Source organism: Chelonia mydas, chromosome 22, assembly GCF_015237465.2.
Source record: "Chelonia mydas isolate rCheMyd1 chromosome 22, rCheMyd1.pri.v2, whole genome shotgun sequence".
Classification (NCBI taxonomy): domain Eukaryota; kingdom Metazoa; phylum Chordata; order Testudines; family Cheloniidae; genus Chelonia; species Chelonia mydas.
In genome coordinates this window covers 9,960,487-9,972,361 of record NC_051262.2, presented here as the reverse complement: position 1 = coordinate 9,972,361, position 11,875 = coordinate 9,960,487, and the positions used below count along the sequence as shown (strand labels likewise).

The following is an 11,875-nucleotide window of genomic DNA, read 5'->3' as shown; positions in this document are numbered from 1 at the left end:
GGACAGCCAGCTTCCATTAACAAATGCCCTCAGGCTACTCTGAAAATTCCTGCCTCAGTCAAGACTGGAGTTTTGCCAAATGCTTCAGGGCTTATATTAAAAAACAAAGATTGTACTGATTAATTAAAACAGTGTAATGGCCCACCTCTCCGGTGTGGTTGTGGTTATCCTAGTATAGCTTACACCTCCCTGGCAAGGACAATGAGCTCTAGTTGTAGAAAGCACATAATTGTTAGTAGTACAAAAACTGGAGAGCAGGCCTCATTCATAAGGAGCTCAGTCAAAACAAGTCTAACCTGTAGTGTCAGATTTACATTACTATTGCTGCTTTAGGCTCAGAATAATGTTGTTGCTGCTGTAACTGAAGTAGCCCACTTAGGTACTTAAATTGACTAAGATGCTACTGAGTGTGTGTTTTGTTGTTTGGGGGGGGGTTGGTTTTTGTTTTTCTTTTCCCTGTGTCCATCGACTATTCAAGGCCCTAAAAAACCTTTCTGCCCAGAGGAGGCCACTCCCATGCAGCTATGGTTGTCTGACCTAGGTCCAGTTTCTTGGACACTGGTGAACTTCTGCCTCCTCATTCCTCTGGTAATTTTTTAAAATCCATCCTGTTATGTCTGTCTGACAAGTAGAACTAGGCAGGAAACCTTTCCTGGCCTGATCTGTGACAAACTGTTCACCCCCCCCGCCCCCAAAGGGGAGGGAAGAGGCCCACCCTATCACAGCCAATACTCTGCTGGGTAGGGCCCTCAGCAGGGATGTGGGAGCCTCATGTTCAAGTCCTAAAACAGGCGCAGCAAGTATTTGAACCTGGGTTTCTCATATCCTAGCTAAGTGCTCTAATTATTGGGCTATTGGCTATCCTGGAATAGGAAAGTCTCTGGTTTTTACCAGGAAATGTCAGCTCAGAGCTGGGAAACCTTTCTTCCCCAAAGCTTTTGTTGAAACTGGTCCTCTTCCAAATAAAGTGTCAGTGAAATGGCCTTTTTCAACCAACATGTTTTTGTCAAAATATTCCTGACTAGCTCTGCTCCCAAGCCCTTCTCTGCACCTTAGTAGTCAGCCCTGTAAGGTGATTTTACTCTCTAAATTGCTGTGGTAGGGTTGTTAACCTGTTCTGCTAGTGCATACGACCTTTAATCTCCTATCTGGCTGCCTGCCTTTCTACAACAACCTGAGCAGATAGCATAAAGCATAGCATGGGGAAAATAACCTGAGGCAACGTACAAGTTCTCCACTCTACAGCTATGCACTACTAACAGCTTATAGGCATGATTATCTAGTCTAACAATCCCAAGGAACCATCTGGGAGAAATCCAAAGAGAAGGTGTGGGGATGGTATAAGTTGCTTATCCTTCTGTCTGGATTTGTACAGACAACCCCTGTGCATCTGGACCTCCCATACCCAGACATCCCTGCCAAGACTTTCTTGGTACATCCAGAACTAACCTCGCACTCCATACCCAAACCCTACCCCACTGAACCTCAACCCCTGCATCTGGATCCCCCCTGCACCTAGACCCACTGCCTCTGGACCCCACCCCTGCACTCCAGACCACCCCCACTGAGCTCCTAGCACTTAAACCCTGACCCTGACAAGCCCCACCACTCTGAGCCCCCCACATCCAGACCACTGACCCCTAATTAGCTGCACCCGACCCACACTCCACCAAACCCCCCTCCCCAAGCACCCAAACCCCCCCCCCCCCCCCCACTTAGGCCCCTGTGCCCAGAGCCCTCCACTGAGCCCCAACCACCTTCACTTGGAAGCCCCCGCAGTGCCCTATTGCCCCTGCATGTGGAACCCATCCCCCTCCACAATGTGCCTCTGTGCATCCAAATCCCCCCACTGAGCTGCCTGCACCCAGACTGTCCTACACAGAATCCTCTCACCCCACACCTTGATCCCTCCACACTTGGATCCTGCCTGGATGAGCCTGCCTACCTGCCCTGCACCTAGCGCAGAGAGGCAGGGCCCCAGGGTGTTTCTGGGGCGGGCCCAGGCCTTGTGCTGTGTCAGGGTCAGAGTGCAGCTTCACCGCTGAGTCCATGTCCTGGGAGTGGAGGGTGGAGGGGCTGCCGGTTGATCTCCCACCTTTATGCAGCCAGTGGCCTGTACTCCCCACTGCCATGCTGGAGCCTCTGCCTTTATTGACAAAAAGTGCATAATTTTAAAATGTTGTACACAGAATTTTTAATTTTGTGGTGCAGAATGCCCTCAGGAGTAATACATAGTGCCATCAAAAGCCCTTATAATTCTAGGCTGTATAGTCATGCTTATTTTATGTACTACAAAACTGGAGCCTAAAGTGAGATGATCCTTACCATAGTCGGTATAGCAGAACTAAATGCTTTTAGCACCACGTGCAGAAGATAAAGAGGTAGTGTAAAGCCAGAGCATATAAAAATCTGGGGAACTGCCAGGTATGCAACTGTCCATTGTTAACAGTGCATTAACACAGGGGGCATGCTTATCTTGTGCTACCAAAAATCCCAGAGAAATCACTCTGTAACTGAATGTGGTCCAAAGGGAGGAGAAAAGGCTGGCAATGGGGTTTGGTGCTTGTCTATCGCTTCTCTCTGCAGGTGATAAATTGTATCCAAATAGAGATAGACAGTATATAGTCTTTTCTCAGTTTAGCCAGTATTCATCAGCTTGTATTTATTTCCTAGAGCTTATTGAAATCACCAAATGCTGAGGGACTGACCTCCAATTCCCATTGTGGTACAATATTCATAAATGCAGCTAGGGAATAAAATAACTGAATCTAAGATTCCTGTGTTCTTAGCAATTGGGCTTACACCACGTTTGAGCTACCTCCATGTGACTGATTCCTGCCTCTTCAAACATATATTAGGGCAATCTTGATACATATTTGCAACTGCCCCTCCAGTGCATAGTTTCCCAAGTAATTAAGAACAGTCCTAGTCCTGCTAAATGACCATATGTGTGGTAAAATGTATGTAATCAAATCACTCATGCAGCACTTTACTGGGTGTCCAGATATTTAGTTCTAATGTGTATGTTTGTTGTGGCCCATATTCAGCACACAAAAAAAAGGTTATTTAAGAGCCTTAAGCAAATGCCAAGTCTCTCGCATTCAGCGTTCATTGTTCCGTGGCCGCAGGAGCAGTAATATATAAAATGAAGGTTACAGCCCATAAAAAAATAGGGTATCTCATCAGGTGTCACCTCATCTACTGAGCATCTCCCTCCCATATTTGTGATGATCAAATTCTTTCATTGCAAACAATGGTCAAAAGGGAAAGAGGGCGGAGGGGTAGTCAGTTGTCGATTTCAGCTTGTAACCCACAGATCTCCTCTCTTCTGGTCAGTTTTAATTCTCTGTTCTTTACATTCTCCAGATGAATTGAAAAACACAAGAAATCCATAAAAGCCTTTGTGGGAGACTTGAAGAAGAAGCCTACTACCCTGTTGTGACTTAATATTAAAGGGGTCATTAAACTGCTGCTCACGAGCCACATGCAACTCTTTTACAGTTAAAGGGCAGCTTGCGGAGTCCCCCCTCCACCCCCCAATTCTCTGCCTTCCAGACTGGGTGGGGAGCTCAGGGCTTCTGCCCTGTGATGGGGTGGTGGAGCTCGGAGCTTCTGCCCTGTGGGGGTGGGGATCTCCAGGTTTCAGTTGAAGCCCCACGCCCCTGAAGATGCTTCCTGTGGGGCTGAAGCCCCGAGACCCTCTTCCCTGCAGGGCAGAAGCCCTTAGCCCCACCACCCTGCTGCAGGGCTGAAGCCCCGAACCCCAGCAGGAACGCCCTACAGGACTGAAGCCCTGATCCCTGACAGGTGCATCCAGCTCTCGAACTTCTGAAAATTATCATATGTAGTTCGGAGGGTCAGTAAGTTTTGCCACCTCAGTAGTATTTAATGCAAGTGTAACATGCTTGCAAAGAGAATCAAGATACAATATAACATCCTAGGATAGCTGCAAGCACATGGAGTTATTGCATGAGCACACGAGGTAGATGTCTAGGCTTCGGTGCTGAAGAGCAGCAGTATAGCTAATTCCCCAAATTCAAAAATCATGAGACTGTAAAAAGCCATAGGATTGGTTTAAAAACCACCATGAGATTTAAAAAAAATACATGTTGAGTTCTTTTTATTTGTCTTCTGGTTTCAGGGCTTTTCAGGTCAGGTGAACTTGGGGCATATTTTCCAAGTTTTTCTTCACAACCACATGGTGTACAAACACACACAAAATCTGACAATCTCATGTCATCATTTCACTTCAAGAGCTGGGACTTGAGAAAATTGGCAACACTGGGCTAGGATTCAAACCCTGCTGATGATCTGTGGTTGGGATTGTTACACAGGCACTAAAGGTACTGTAGGAGAGGATTAAGGTGCCTTCCCACACTAAAAATTGGGAATTGCCTTCATTTTAACGGAGACTAGCTGCTGCCTCTGAAAAGACGGCAGAGGCATGGCACAGGCAGATGAAGGCCAAAGCTGATCTAGATCAAATGATTATACAAGGAGGGTTGTAACGGAAATGGAAAGTCCCAAAGCCACTCATTTATTATGGGAATCACAAAATTTGGGAATCCCAAATCCGGAGAATAAAGATAGGGTGGAACAAACTGATCCATTTGATCCAACATGCGTTGGCCATTGGCTTTGGGACCTGATCAGAACCAGCCCTTCCACTCCTGCTTTTAGGTTCATTTGGAGGTTTTTGGTTAGGAGGAGGATTTCTCTTTGCACATTCCCGATATGTTCTCCTCCTTCTGTCTCACTGATCACAAATGAGTGATCTCAGCAAAAGTGCTGCAGCCACGGTGACTTTAGAGATGCCCAGTGGTGGATGATCTGCTAGTAACAGGGACATCTATTTGACTTGCAACCACAGTAAAACCTCTGCAAGGCTGAGACATTTGCAGATGGCAGTGAGGAGAAATGAGAATGGGTTCTCACCCAAAACTTCTTTTTAAACAATAGTCCATGGTATTATCCAATAACAAACATCACCTTTAAGGCACACATCTGCATGTGCCTAGCCTCCTGTACAAGAGTTTGACTGCACAGTACAATTTTAGACTCCAATCCTGCAAAGTACACAGTAGTCCCATTGAGCAAAATGGAACTACTCATGTCCACTAAGTCATGCATATGCTTCAGCCTCTGCAAGTCTGGGGCCTTATTAAGTACACCTGAATCAATACTGTAAACTCAGATGCTGAGATATAAAATTATGTTGAAAGGGGCATGGAAATATATATGTGGCCATTCCTTATTTTTACTTTATTTTTTAACTCTGTGAAGCAAAATACAGCAAATCAAAACAAAGAGAGTTTGAGTAAAAAGATTTCAGCCACAGAATGTTTAAATAGCTGTATGTGCTATATTCAGATCAGTTCTTCAGAGACTTAAATAAGCAATAGTAGTGTGAGGGGGGAATTAATTCAGTGGAACTCGTGTTCAGGGATTTGTGGGGAAGTAGTTCTGTGTGACCACCTAGCCCTATATAAGACCTATCTATTTGCTCAGAAGCTATCAGAGGGTGTGGTGGTACTGCCAGCTGCTGGGTTGTCTGAAGTGGATTTGAGTTTGGCTTGCAAGTAAGAGTTCCTGCCTGTTTTCTTGCTCTGTTAAAATGCTTCTCTGATCTTTTATTATGGGACTATATATAATAAGATTGTGTCTGTCTTGTCATTATCTTGGTTGCTACTGAAGTATGATATGGATTTGATGTAAACTGGATGATACTAATTTCTGGGAGGGGAATTGTGTGTATGTGGATCATACATCATTGATGGGTAGAGTTCTTAAAATCTATATATTTCCTGTACTAATTAATATGCAGGCTTATACTATTGTAAGCCTGTTGATTCAAACCAATGGTACTGTGCTCTGCTGTATGTCTGGTACTCACTTACTATAAATTGAACTGAATTGCTCATAACTCTTTCTTTAGCTAAACTAATACTAATTTTGCCAGTCTCCTGATCACAGCCATGCCTTTTTTTAAAAAAAAAAACCTCCTGTTGCCACTGCATAGCCAATATATGGCTAGGCCACAAGAATTTTCTCATTGAGTTCTGATTGCCCGGCCTTTAGGAATTAGTCTGCTAAAAACTGTTCAGATACTGTGTTTAGTTAATATTATTGGCAAGGGAGTCTCCTCTCTGCTCTGTTTGTCTCTGGGTGCTATTTAAGTGGCTATATGCCAAAACGGTGAAACTGTAAATTCCCAAGGAGTTCTGGGAGGGGGAGAAACAAACCAAAAGGGCATGTATTTCTTCCCCCTCTATTGTCCTTCTTTGATATGCTGTAATGTCATATACTGGGTGCCAACAATGAAAGCCTTGTTATATTTCTTCGGAGCATTCAGCTCTTTGGCTGTCTTGTGTGTAATCCATGGCCTACCTATTCTTGTCCCATGGTTAACATTTCCATTATTTCCTGGTGGTGGAGCTCAAGGTAGCAATGTGGGATTGTAGCATGAGTCTCTTACATTCCCCAGTGGACTGGGTAGGCTGGGTGTTTAGAGGAGTGTTCCTTCACTGCCAAGTAGTCACTTGCAATGACCAAGTATCTAACACCTCCTACATCTCATTACATCTTTTTCTTGCAGATCTTTCTCTGGTTGCTAACATTCCCTAGCATCAATTGTGTTCCTGCCCTGAAGTTACTGGTATTAGCGAGGCAAGTCCCTAACCACTACTGTCTCAAGGCTGCTGCTGTACCCCTGCAAACATGGGAGGCAAACTGAGCAAGAAGGGGCTCAACATGGCTTATGAGAAACCAATAGCCCATGTGGTTGAAGCTACAGAGGCTGCTACAGGGAAGCCAGAAGAGAGGGAGGAGGCCTGCCCTGCTGCAGAGTCAATGGGACCCACAACTGAGAAGAGGGACCAAGATTCCCAGGTCCCTGCTGATGAGACAGAAGACCAGGAAGGAGGTGAAGTCCCTGCAGTGGGTGTGGAAGAGATCTGTAAACCTGAACCAAGGCAGCTAGATTTGGTGCCTAATGAAGAGCAGCTGGTGGCTGCTATCAGTGAGGAAACCATTAAATCTCCAGAGGCTGACCCTTCCCAGCTTCTGGAAGTCTCAACACCTGTAGATGGTGAGAGCAGACAGGAAGGGGATGGTGAATAGATGGAATCCCCCCACATCTGAATACCAAGTTTCCATTTCAAGACCCATCTCTATGAAGAGGCACCTTCTGCAGAGTGAGCCTGGCAACACTAATTCAACTCTCTGCTTCTCCAACCTCTGAGACTGTAGCTGTGGAAGAACACCTCAATCTTTCAGCAACTATCTGATCCCTAGCGCTAGAGTGAAATGGACAGACTGAGCAATGCTATTTTAAACTACCTCTTTTGGGTGGTTCCATCAGCACTGGTGAGCTGTATTCCCAGCTCTTAGCCAAACTTTAGTCCTTTGTAGGGAAATAGGCAAGTAAGATGGCATGCATCTGGTACAGGACTTGGTGCAATGGGTAGTCCAGCCTTAACGATACAGGAAATGTGCCCTGTCAGCCAGTCCAGCACATCTCAGTACCTGACCTGTCACACAAACTTCTGCTGTGCATAGCCACCTTTATCTGTTTAATGTAGATGCCTGAATGTAATTAAAACAGTATCTAAGGGTTTTAAGGTCTTAATGTGATATCCCTGATATGCAATGAATGAATGGCTCTTATTGTTATGTTGCATGATGATGTGGCTATCAGTCCTGAATGCAGTGAAGATGTTGTGAGGTGTTGTCTAGCTTTACTGGAACATGTTAATTACAATTCCAGGTCCATTTTGAGGGCTCAGCTGCCACTTAAAAACCAGAAGAAACTAATCTAATTGTTCAGAGGAGAATAATTACTAAATTATAAACTAAGCAATCTATCCTGTATATGCAGTAACAGGACACTTGTGGTTTATGTAAGTCCTTGTATAGAATTACCTGCATTGACTGATGTCAATAAATGTTTTATACTTGAACAAGCAAATATCTGAAATGTTTATGGCTGGTGTCTACCTTCACTGAACAAACTCTAATTACGGGCTGTGTGGGGAGCAGGGAGTTGCTACTAGATATGGGTATGAACAACTCACGTAATTAAAAGACCATGTATCTTAACTTTCTCCACACTGTACAGCAGTGACTATTTTGAGGAGTGTCTCTTCCCTCCACCTGCAGTGATTTAGTGCTGTTAAGAGTGGGCCTCAGTGAGTCTTACCCTGAACACTAAGATACAAGGAAGCTCCATCAGGGCTCAGTTCAGGACATGAATGTGGTGGAGACCTCCTAGGCTTGACAGTTTGAGAGTCTTAAGTTTTGAGCCCACTTGAGTCATACAGCTGTGACATTCCACTCATTAATAATGGGCCTATGCTGGGTGGGGACTCAATGCACACAATCTTGCTTTATACTCATTCTATCTAGGTAAAGCTTTACCATAGTAACTTTCCCTATGTAAATAGTGAGCCCCTGCAGCGCTGCTGAAATAACTAGGCCTATAATCTACAGGATGTTAACAGCAGTGCTGCTAATGGTGGTTTTAGTAAAGAGTCCCTTCTCCAAATGTGAACCTCTGACTCTTAATGACAGCTCTGAGAAGGGCAGCTAGAATGGAAAACAAAACGGGTAATAGCGCCACATAACTTCTTGCTAGCTGTTTCAAAGGAGTGTTGATAAGCTATCTCATCCCTTCCCTTATCTCAAAATTTAATCTACTTACACACACGCTTTCTCCTCTTCTTCCTCCTTAGCCTCAATCTGTTTTTCCCCTTCTGAAATCCTTGATCATGCTATCTGCTTTTCCCCCTTACCTGGCTTTCACTCTGGGTGTGTGGTAAATGACAACCCCCTACCTCAGGACTAAGGTAAAAAGGTACATATGTCTTTCTATCTGACTTGCCTTCTCAATAAGGCTTTCTCCTGGACTTCAACCAATAATTGCATTTTCAGTCTCTATAAAGAATATCAGCAGGATTCACTATTTTTCAGAGTTCGGTCATAGGCTCTCAATACTTTTGGAGGCATTCAGTGCAGCTCTAACTCTGAGGAAAAATCCTTACAAAGAGCATGCTTGCTGGAATTACATTGAAGTAACTGAAAATATAGTAGAGGTATCCTTGTCTTCAGCTGGCCTTAAATTATCTACTACTATTCTGGCTACTTCTCTTCCATTTTTATTTCATACATGTCTGAACTTCCTTGATTTTCCTGCTCAGTTCAAAGTCCTTCCTGGTATCTCTGCTTTCCTGTTTCCATCTCCACTGTCTAACTCCCTGACTTTGGTATGGTCTCTACATATTCTTCCTTGCTGGAGCTTCTTTCATTTCTTAAGTACATCTTTACTTCTGTCATCACTGATTAAATATGTGCTAATACTAAATTGTCAACTTCTTTTGCCATCCCTCCACTCTAAAATGTCTCTCTCAGCTGGATTTTGCCATTGAGCTGTAGCTGAGCTGGTAGGGAAATGCTTGTAGAAAAAAATCTGAACTTTTTTTCCTTAACTCTTCAGTGGTGTGGTGATTTTGTTTTTTAAAGTTGGTGCTTAGAGGAAACCCCAAATGCTTTGTGAAAGGGACCCTAGCTGCAAAAGCTTCCATTTGAACAACACCTCACTCATTTTTCTTCCCAGTTTTGCTAAAGTTCTAAACAGCTCAGTTGTTGGTCTTCTGTCATGCATGGGGCTTGGAATGGCCACCTGCTTATATCCACCAAATTAAAGTTGCAGACTGACTAATATTCAACTTGTATAGATGGGGTAGGTGTACAAGCATATAGTAAATGACAGTCTCTGCCAGAAAAGAGATCATGATCTAAAAGAAAGACAGGGCAACAAAAATAAGTTTGTTTTGTTACTAGAGACTATGCTATGCACGATGATTAGTAATCAGTAGCTGTAATCAGAGTTGGTTACCTACCCTAAGCTGATAGTAGTTTCCAATCACCCTGTTTTCCAACTTTGGAATCCTTCCTACAGGGAGGTTTCCAGATTTTTTTTTTCTATAAGCATTTCCCTACCAGCTCAGCTACAGCTTAATGGCAGAATCCAGATGAGACACATTTTAGAGTGGAGGGATGGCAAAAGAAGTTTACAATTTAGTATGAGCACATACTTAATCAGTGATGATGGAAGAAGTAGAGATGTGTACTCTTTACATTTTACTCTGCAGCAGAAATTTGAGTATGAGTGGTACAGGGATAGTATCTTCTGCAATAATCTATGCCAGGTGACAGATCGTGCTAGGGACATCCATCCAATCAGCAACTACAACAAAATCTCTACAAAGACAAGACACTTTCAGATAGCAGAGATGGAGAAAGGGTGGTGGGTTTTCATATCACATTGCTTGTTACTGGACAATGCAGGGGCAACTTGTTAAATAACATCACCCCTAAAACACATCTCTACTTCCACACTGTCAGCTTCGCAAGAGTTTGACTCTACAACACAAGTGTAGATCCTAATCGTGTACAGACACACACAGGTAGTTAATTTTACACCCTCTGAGTAACCTCATTAAAGGCAAGCTGGCAAGGGGACTATCCACAGTGTGTAAAGTTAAACATGCAAGTAAGGCTTTGCAGGATCAGAGCCTTTAGCGATCAGCAGCCTGCATAAACAGGCACATTCACGCCAATGTTGTAAACTCAAGGCTCGATCCAAGTAAAATTACGTATTAAGGAACATGGGGGTATGTAAGTGTGGGCTACTGGTTTTTATTTTTAATTTATTTTTCACTTTTAAAGCAAAGTGAAACCTTTGCTAGGTGAATATAAAAGATATAGCTATGTGCTTCTGAAGAAGTTAAAGGATGTCCATCCTTCACACAATCTAGCAGCAAATAATGGTGTTAGGGGAAATTGATTCAGTGGAACTAATGTTCAGATTCTCATGGGGAAGTAGTTCTGTGTAATCACCTACGGCTACATAAGACCAGCCTAGCCAGGGTGTAAACAGCTGTTTAAGAGTCAACACAGGATGTACCATTAGTGCCTGCTAGTGAGCAGGTTTTTGTTTTTTTTTAACTGGGTTGGTAAGAATTGTCTGTTGAACTCATGTTCTGTTAAAAATGCTTTCCCTGGTCTTGAATTTGTGGGCCTGTATGGTGCAATAATATTATGTATTTGTATGTGATTGTTGGTTTGGGGTGTGCATAGTGAATGGGTGGTGTCCCCTTTAATAGGTTCCATGTGTTCCCAAGGCTATCTAATATGTATGCTTGTAGCATTGGGGGCCTGTCTAATTAACTATGTCAGTGTGCTCTGCTCTGTGTCTGATGCTCTCCCTTGTTCCAAATGTAACAAATTAACCCAACTGCTCACATCTTAATATTATTTTAACTAAAGAGACAAACTGGTGATCTGAAGAGTGGAAGTATTTGCCCCTGTCCACAAACCTTTCTTTTATGAGGCAACTAAAACACAATCCACTTGTCACTGAAGGTATAACTCTAGCAGTGAGGCAACTTTCTGTCATTGAGTTCTGATTGCCTGGACTTTAGGAATTAGTTCTATTTTATCTAATCGATCTAAACATCTTGATGTTTACATCACCTGATGTTCAGTCAGCAATATTAGAAGCAAGTAAAATCCTCCCTTTACTATTTTGTCTTATTTGTCATCAGAATGGCAATAATGTGCTAAGCCTATGGGGGGATGAACCTAAACTGACAAGGACTCATTGAAAGAAACAATTAGAGAAGTGCCTGTGGGCCTTCTAATTATTTGTTATCCCTTGAAAGGCTGTCATGTCTTAGTGGTTGCCAGTAATATCTGCCCTGCTGTGGGCAATCTTGGCATTCAGCTCATTGGCTGTCTTATGTGTAATCTATGGAACTTCTAATTCTTGTCCCATGGTGAATGTTTCAATCAGCTCCTGTAGGTGGAGAATAATATA

At 43.4% G+C, this 11,875-nt stretch overlaps 1 long non-coding RNA gene across 1 annotated transcript; it reads left to right on the top strand.

Annotated features, from left to right (window-relative positions):
• Positions 1 to 5,456: 5,456 nt before the first annotated feature.
• LOC122463580 lies at positions 5,457 to 7,958 on the top strand. Its single transcript, XR_006287060.1, has 2 exons — positions 5,457 to 5,579; positions 6,596 to 7,958. It is a non-coding gene; the product is annotated as an uncharacterized LOC122463580 (long non-coding RNA).
• The last annotated feature ends 3,917 nt before the right edge of the window (positions 7,959 to 11,875 follow it).